The sequence below is a fragment of the Tasmannia lanceolata genome, unplaced genomic scaffold (assembly GCF_043159265.1).
Source record: "Tasmannia lanceolata isolate RefF3 unplaced genomic scaffold, GAP_Taslan_0.1 ptg000015l, whole genome shotgun sequence".
Classification (NCBI taxonomy): Eukaryota; Viridiplantae; Streptophyta; class Magnoliopsida; order Canellales; family Winteraceae; genus Tasmannia; species Tasmannia lanceolata.
Window position 1 is genome coordinate 57,136,218 of NW_027518692.1, and position 9,166 is coordinate 57,145,383.

The 9,166-nt window shown below is 37.2% G+C and overlaps 1 long non-coding RNA gene across 3 annotated transcripts; it reads left to right on the forward strand.

Annotated features, from left to right (window-relative positions):
- Window positions 1-503: 503 nt before the first annotated feature.
- LOC143846202 (uncharacterized) lies at window positions 504-4,863 on the forward strand. 3 transcript variants are annotated; one of them, XR_013234696.1, is made up of 4 exons: window positions 504-622; window positions 3,085-3,323; window positions 4,282-4,408; window positions 4,484-4,863. It is a non-coding gene; the product is annotated as an uncharacterized LOC143846202 (long non-coding RNA). The 3 variants fall into 3 exon arrangements; XR_013234697.1 differs by lacking the exon at window positions 504-622 and adding an exon at window positions 656-783; XR_013234695.1 differs by lacking the exon at window positions 504-622 and adding an exon at window positions 665-811.
- Window positions 4,864-9,166: the final 4,303 nt, after the last annotated feature.

Below are 9,166 nucleotides of genomic sequence, written 5' to 3' on the forward strand. Positions count from 1 at the left end.
TAGAATCTGAGATTTCTTCAAAATTGTAGCTAAGAGACAAGAGAAGATGAGGACCAGCCGCCGTTTTTTACTTCTCGCCCTTCTTTCCGTCAGCAAGAGAGTAGCAGATCCTCCCATATTTCCAGGTTTTAGAAATCCTAGGATGCATAAGAGATTTTTAAAACCTGAATTTCTCACTTAAAATCTAAGAACTGCTGTCATGACAGCATACAACAGCTTGATCATGAACCCTCTTTTATATTGTTTTCAAACTAAAAACCGATTCTAAAAGCGTTTATAGAGCTGTCAAAAAGGTTATTACATTTCTCAAAAGGCTCTCACAAGCAATTAAAGAAGAAAGGACAGCTGGGTTTATGCAAAATATCAAAATAAGGTTGTGCTGATGACATTTCCCTAAATAAATGACCACACTTTCTTTTTTTTTCTTTTGCGGTTCGATAACATGACATCTTAGTAGGAGCAACTTTAAACGTGAGGTTAGGAAAACACTTACAAAACGGGATTCCGTTCAGTAAATAAAAAAGTGAATTTGACCAAGGATTTGGCCAATTCCACATCGTTTTTTGCATTTTTGAGGGGATTCAAGCTCACTCGTCTTCTTGGGCATGTGTCACAACAACAGGTCGTCTCTTTTTACAAAGTGGATTTTGCTTTTGCTAGATGTCCTCTTAAACTTATTTATGACAACGGTGGTTCCCTTGGAATAGTAGGCCACACAAAATTGTGAAACAGAAGAGAAGGGCTTGAAAATCAAAAGTCAGGGCACCAGAATTTTAGGAGTTTGTAAGATTGATACTGAAAATAACATAAAGTATGAACAAAATGATTATATTAAATAACGGATTTGCTTTCGAGAGCTTAATTTTTACTTTCTGTGGGATTGCAATTGTTCGGCTTATTTGTTTTCTAGGGCTTGTTTTTTGGAGCATAATATGTTATTCGCTGAAGGATATGTTTCTCTGTAATGGGTTTCATTCTTTTTTACCAGATAGGTTTGATTTGGAGGTTCTTGTTTGTATTTTGTGGTGATCCATGATTTCTTGTAGACTTTGTAAAATAGAACCTGAACATCCTTTGATTTTTTCTTTATATTTAGGTTTCTGATTTTATATGGTTTTGTTTTTTGAGCAGTGTATGTTGATTGTAAAGCATAGTTCTTTCTGTAGCATTTCTGATTTCTTGTGGATTTTTTCAGTGGAAATTGTCCAAGTCTTGATGTTCTTTACTTTCTTGTTCTTGTCTCCTTATAAGGTTCGTTTTCTTTTCTTCATGTTAGGGTTGATTAAAAATTTAAAACCTTCCATTTGGTCCTTTCACATGGATTTCTTAAACAGAGATTCTAACAGTCACATACGCACACACATTCACTCTTTTTTGTGGGTTTATTGAACTATTTTATGGAAGGGGGATTTGAATTTTCAATTAAGGGTCACATTGATAAGAGAATGAATGAACATTGTTGTCACTGGAAAAATAATGGGACCGAGCCTGGCCACCCGTTGCCCTGACTCAAAATAACAGGAGCAGATTGGTGATCAAAGATGGATCACATCAATTGGTCCACCGAATCATGTATGACACCTTTTTGTGTTGAAGTCTCATCTTTGAACCTCAACTTGCCTTCTTACCATTGTCCTTTGTTTTGTTCTTGTGGTTGCAGTGATTTCAATATTATCTTGCTTCTTGATTGGAGTGTGCTTGTGTTGACCCTTGTAGTTCCATCCATATCACAAAGCCTTGTCCTTCTCAAAAAATAGTGGGGTACATCCATTAGAAGGACATCACATCACGCTTCATCATTGAAATCATTTTCATCCAAAAACTTAGTTAGTAATTAAAATATTAACCTTCTTTGTCTTCATCATATAACCTCACAAAGTTGGCATGGATGAGGATGTTGCTCAATTTTCAATTGGAGCTTTTTTGGCTACATCCAACAAATTTTGTACTTTCCTTTTCTAATATACTTTTCCTTTGCTTTGAACTCGTGTGGAAGATGTTCCCTTACCAAATAATTTTCATGCTCTTGAGCAGTCATTTCCCTCCTTCTATGTAAACAATAAATCTTCCCCATCTAGAGTGATATTAGAATTATTTTCATCTCTTTCTTTCAACTCTCCTCTTTCCCAATGTTTCAATAAGATTTATATACCTTTACTGGGCACTTATATGCCATTTGTCTGGCTTCCTCACATTTGAAGAGGAGTATTTCCTTCTTAGACCGAGTGCCTTCTAAATCCTTGCTTTTACGACCCTCACTAGAAGTTGGTGTACAACCATTGGACGTGCCAGTAGATGTGATTGGAACTTCTGAACAACAACCTTCTTTAAATTTTCCTTGATCTGTGTAGGGTAGTTCGTGTTCCTTATCTATGATCTATAATCAAATGCTAGGTAGCTTGTTTTGGATTTTTAGTTTTAGACTGCCCCTGTATGTTTACTGTTATTGCTTCATCAGCCTTTTAAATTGCTACTATGGGATACTAAGTTGAAGGTCTTATTGGTGTATCCGTTAATCAATTCATCTTTTTGTTCATTATTTCCTGCTAGAAATTTCTCATGTAGCTTCATCTCCATCCCTCATGTGCTAATTGCTTTCTGTACATATCTCACATTAACCTCTTATTGTCGGTTCCGCGAAATTAGAGTGGGTCACTTCAATTTGAATTTTGTGAACTGCGACTTTTTTTAACCTTTGTCATCTCCATCTAGTGTGAAAAACTGCAACTTTTTTTTACCTTTGCCATCTCCATCTAGTGTGAAAAACTACCCCAGTCAGGTATCTAGTAGTAATCTTACAGTAGTAATATTGGACCTCAAGCTTTACCCTCCAATTTGTCCCATCACATGATCTACATTATTTGGATGCTCCTTTCAGTCTTCCCTATGTGGAAGGCGATAGAATCTTGTTTGCACAACCATGTACCCCAGTCAGGCGTCGGGACATGTTAACATGTTTTTTATCAACTCTTTCTTGATTTGGATTAGGATTGGGCTGCTCAACTCCTCCAATAACCTGTGTTTCATGTTGTTTTGAATATCTGATTGGATTGGGTTTAACAGACTGCTGTCCTCCATTTGTAGGTTTAGGTATGACTTTATCCAATTTGGGGCCTTCTCGACCCTGACCATCATCTTGTTCTTTTCATTAGTATTGGGAAATATGTTTGGAGTTCGCATCGGTTGATGTGTTCGTTATTCTCTAAGCCAGCATCAACATGGGCAATCTCTACGGCCAGCAACAGCAGCATCCAAAGGATTTGAAGCCCACCATGGCTAAGAAATACGAATTCATCCCGGAAAACTACACATCTCTTGAACAGGTCAGTTCCTTTTCGATCATCGTGCTTTTAAAAAGCTAATTTGTCCTCGAATCTGGCAATATATTGATAGGTTCTAGCCCCATCAGGTGGCAAATTACTCAGAGAAGAAGAGAAAGGGAAAGAGGGCGTCCTCTTGATAAACCGGATTTTATCCAAAATGCCGAATTCGTTTATTCCTTCAACTATGAGAATAAATACAAACTTTCCTCCCTCCACTGTGTGAAAGATGGCAACTATCTAATAATTGTTGTCTACTAAATAAGAGTCTATTAACTATGTAACTTCGATTAAAACATAAAGAAAACAAATTCAAATCACAAAAGAGGTGCATGAGGAAATAAATCAAATCTCAAAATGGAATGCCGCCAACTAATGCACGTGTAGCATATCTCTTGTGCAAGTGGCACATGTACGCCACTCAATTGTGACAAGGCTTCTGTTGGCAATTCCTCGTTGTTGAAGAGTGGATTTTCTCAAATCCACAAAACAATACAAACACGAGTCAGCAAAACTGCTACATACAAGACTATAAACTTGACTTTTGATTTCAACTTGCATAGAAAATTGAGTGATCTAATGACTCTCCTTGGGCAATCTATATAAGTTTTATTCCACAAGTGGTAAAACTCTTGTTAAATTCATTTATCCCTAGGTGGTGTTCCAATATTAGTAAATAGACTTTTTCAACCCTTTTCAAAAGGAGGTAAGCTATTTTACTTCAAAATGAGAACTTTGAACTACCGCATTTCAAGTATAGTTCAATTCTAGCGTATTCTAAAGTCGACCAAACTCCCCTCTCTCATAAAATGAAAAAAAATACCCTATCTCATGAAACGGAATTTACAACCAAGGTTGGAAGCATAAAATGCATTTCTTTAACTTGGCTAAGATTTCATGTTCTTTACATTTGAAACTTGTATCGATTGTGTATGCTAATAATGTATGTATTGGTTAAAAGACATGTGACAGGGAAAGCTAAAAAAGTAAAGCCTCTCCCTCCTCCAATTCCTTTAACCCTGCAACATAGACAACCATCAAGGCAACCAAGTAACCTTCCACAATTGACCCCAGATGAACAAAACCAAGTAAGAAAACATTTAACAAGTGTTAAAGCTTGCAGTTTCTGGGTTCTGTTTCTGATGTCTTTGTTGTTCAAATAGGTGTGCCCAATTTGCTTGACAAATGCAAAAGATTTGGCCTTTGGGTGTGGGCATATGGTAAGATATGAAAAGGATGCATCCTTCCTTTACACAAAAAGTCAGATTGCATGAGCTACTGCCGTCGACGAAAAGTACAGTCACTGCTGGACAAGAGATCAAGTGATCAACAGCAACTTTTTCTCTGATCTTGTCAAAGTCACATGGAACCATCCAATGTCTTGTACAATGCATTAAATGAAAGTTTTTGTCTTACCGGTGAGTGTTCGATGTTCATAGCAACTTTTTTTTTTTTTTTGATGGGTAAAAAATATTGGTAAATGTTCATAGCAACTTGGGATCATAGTAACAGTCTGATAAATATAGCCTAATACCTATGGACATTAGGGGTGTCAATGGACGTGATCTAGACACATTACCAGGACCATGGACACATTACAAGTGTGGTAACTTGTAATAGTTGGCCACAAAAAAATTGTGAAAGGGCTTGAAAATCAAAAGTTAGGGCACCAGAATTTTAGGTGTTTGTAAGATTGATACCTAAAATATCATAAACTATGAACAAAATGATTATATAGTAAGTGATGAGGTGTGCACAGGTTTGAAAGATATGCCTGGACAAGTTAAAATCACTCATATAGAGATTTGATATGGCAAGTGACGTGATGTCCAGTAGTTTTTTAGAAAGTATAGTGGACCTACTGCACAAGATGATCTAATTCTAAACCGCTTATTTGTTGGGCCACAGCGGAAAATAGGCTATAACCCATAGACCATCTCCATAGGATGATCTTAATCCTCTGATCTGTAGAGCGACTCAAGAAATATTTTTCCTGCAGTCCATCCAAACTCGGCCTTAGTACATTATTGAAATATAAACTACTAGGTTCTCTGTGTTATGTTGTTATTCTAATATCCATGGTAATAAGTGAAGGGAAATGATTTCAACACAAACATATTTTGATACAGGGCGCTCATGTTTCTTGTCTTTATGTTTAAAGAGCTGTAAAAGGGTTTTTAAGGTCCCCAAAAAGCACTTATGCGACAGTTAAATACTATAAGACAAGATACATGAGAAAACATAGTTGTGCTGAAATCATTTCCCTAAATGAAATTACATGCAAATTGTAGCAGCCTCAATGCATGTTTGTACCTAAGAGAGCCTTCCATTATGTCGAATCATTTTGTTACTAGGGTTCGACCTCATGTTTTTTGAAATGAAGAAGTTTTATTAAAGCGAAAACACAGACTCCCAACCGAGGGGAGTGAGAGAACAAAGAGACATAGATGATACATCAGATATTCAGATCCTATATGAAGTCTAGCAAATGACGATCTACTCTGGCTCGACCAAGACGATCGGCCTCATCATAAGCTAAACGTATACTACTAATTTCATTAGAATTCAGAGCATTCAACCACAAAAAGCCAAAAAAAAAAAAAAAAAGTAATAAAAAAGGGGTGCAACTTGGGGCAGGGCGGGTTGAGTCTAGGGCTGCAACTCGGGTCGGGCGGGTCGGGTCGGGTTTTGGAGAACCCAACCCTACCCGAGAAATATCTCGAGTCGGGTTTCTTTTCGGAAAACCCACGATTCCCAAACCCGGCCCTACCCATGATAAATCTCGGGTCGGTTCGGGCCGGGTCGGGTTTTTTCACGTTGACGCAATTTTTGAAGGAAAATTCTTATTTGGCAAGGCAACTCAACTCATATAAGCAGAAATTACACTCACATTACACTTGAATCAAACAATGATGTCATTACACTCATATTATACTTGAATCAAACAATGCTGTAATCAAACAATGTTGTAATTACAATCAAACAATGCTGACTCAAACACTTGAATCAACTCAACTCATAGAAGCAGAAATTACACTCACATACAATAACAGTGGGTGCGTGGGTTTTCACTTTTAACTTTTAACTAACAATAGAAAAAAATGTACATACTATAACTTATGTAACTCGGGTCGGGTCGGGCCCCTTCAAACCTGGCTCGACCCGAGATTCATGCGGGCTTTTGAATGCTCAACCCGGCTCGTCCCAAAACCCATGAAACTTGAACCCAACCCAGGCTACTTTCGGGTCGGGTCGATGCGGGTCGGGTAAAACCCGGCTCGAGTTGCAGCCCTAGTTGAGCCTTTGCTAAAAAAATTAATAAGATTCAACCTGACTCTGACCCGATTTTAAGGTAAAAGTTCAACCCAAATTCCCAAAAATCGACCCGAGTTGAACGAACGTTAGGTAAAGATAGCCGTCCCAAATGAAAGAACCGCGAATGGAGTGAACCCGCCCCAATTAAAAGAAGAAGAAGGGGGTGGATATATCACTTACCTTTATAAATTTGACTAATTAGATATTATTTTGATGAAGCTAAACGTATACTACTAATTTGACTAATTAGATATTATTTTGATGAAGCTAAACGTATACTACTAATTTGACTAATTAGATATTAGGACCAATTACCAATGGGGGACAAACATTAGGCAAAATTATCAACAGGACCCATGCTTTTCAAAAATTATCAATGGGGGACAAAAGAGGTCTTGTCAGTAAAAGTTGGACGAAAATGCCCTTTGGCATTTACAACACGTTTTGACCTTGGTTTTTCCTTCTTCCCTCTTCTTTTACTTTTTCATTATCACCTCTTTCTTTTTTTTACCTTACCAGTCATCTTCCTCCTTGTTCAGCCACCATTGTTGTTGGCAAATCTTGAAAACTTGAATGTTGAGTTCTTACTATCTATCTCTTTGTATTTATGTTTTGTTTTTCTTTTCTTTTTTAGGGTTTTGTACTAATTTTCATTCATCTGTTTCTGATTTATCTTGTTTAGGGTTTAAGTTATTTTTTTAAGGGTGAGTTCTGGAGATAATGCATGGATGGCTTCACTCACTTTTTTGGAAGACAAGTGGTTATATAAGAAAAAGTTCGTGTAATACATGAATGGATGGCTACACATTTTTTGATTTACTTTTATTTTTTTATTTTTTTTTGTAATACACAAATTGGGATGTAATACACGAAGCACATTTAATGGAAACAACATCCATTTCTTTGTTATTTCTATCATGAGCAGAATTGTAATGCCATTAGAAGAGTTGCTATAGGCTGGGGGTTTTGTAGCAGAAGGGGTTTATCAACTCTCTGGAAGGGGGTTAGCAACTCTCAAAAGTAGGGTTACCAATTTCCAAATGGGCTTATCAACTGCCTGAAAATTGGCCGAGAGTATTGGAGTTTTCGAAGAGGGTTTTCAAGTCTCTAGGAATGGGGTTATCTAGTATAAAAAATGGGGTTACCAATTTTCGAATGGGCTTAGCAAGTGCTTGAAAATTGGCCGAGAGTACTGGAATTTTCGAAGAGGATTTTCAAGTCTCTAGGAATGAGGTTATCTAGTATAAAAAATTGGGTTACTAATTTCCGAATGGGGTGATCAAGTCCCTCAAAATTGGCCAAGGGTACTGGAGTTTTGGAAGGGGGTTTTCAAGTCTTTGGAATTGGGGTTATCTAGTATAAAAAATGGGGTTACCAATTTCTGAATGGGCTTATCAAGTCCTTGAAAATTGGCCGAGGGTACTGAAGTTTTGGAAGGGGGTTTTCAAGTCTCTAGGATTTGGGTTATCAAGTATCAAAATGGGGTTACCAATTTCCGAATGGGCTTATCAAGTCCCTGAAAATTGGCCGAGGGCACTAGAGTTTTGGAAAGGGGTTTTCAAGTATTTGGGATTGGGGTTATCTAGTATCAAAATGGGGTTACCAATTTACGAATGGGCTTATCAAGTCCCTTAAAATTGCCCGAGGATACTGGAGTTTTGAAAGAGGGTTTTCAAGTCTCTGGAGTTGGGGTTATCCAGTATCAAAATGGGGTTACCAAATTCCGAATGGGCTTATCAAGTCCCTTATGAACACGTTTGTACTTCACGTTTTTTTCACTCGTTCATTTTCACATTTTTTTTCTTTCTACCGTACGATTCATCTTCCTCATCCTTCATTGAAAGGGAGAATGAGAAATGCAAAACCTTAAAGCAAATGAAAAACAAAACCTAGATATTGAGAGATAGATGGGAATGAATTCACGTTTCAAAATTTTGAGTTTTCTCACCTCTAATGGTGGCTAAATGATAGAGAAGATGACTGGTAAGGTAAAAAAACAAAGTTGAAAATGAAAAAGTAGAAAAAAAGAGGGAAATGAGAGAGAAGAGGGAAAAGTGGAAAAGCAAAACGTGTTGCTTAAGAAAATGACATTTTTGTCCAGCTTTTAATGACAAGACATCTTTTGTCCCTCTGATAATTTCTGAAAAGCATGGGTCCTGTTGATAATTCCACCTAATTTTTGTCCCCCACTGGTAATTGTCCCTAGATATTATTTTGATGATTGTCCCAAGATATTATTTTGATGAAGTCCAACTACATGAATGGGTGGTGCCATAAGATCAATACCAGCAAATCAACCTTTTAAGTCTAAAACGAAGTCATGTATGTTTAATCGAAACCGTCGATCTTCTAGACCATCAGGATCTGACCCACATTGACTTATTCTTGGTTAGACAAGTCTTGATGAATCTAGGGCCTAATATCATAAGATCAAGATGGAGTCAGATCAACGAACCAGATCACGTTCAGTTTTCAAATGTGGGGCCGCTTTTATATAAATTGTACAGCTTCTTTTATTTCCCATTTTCTTT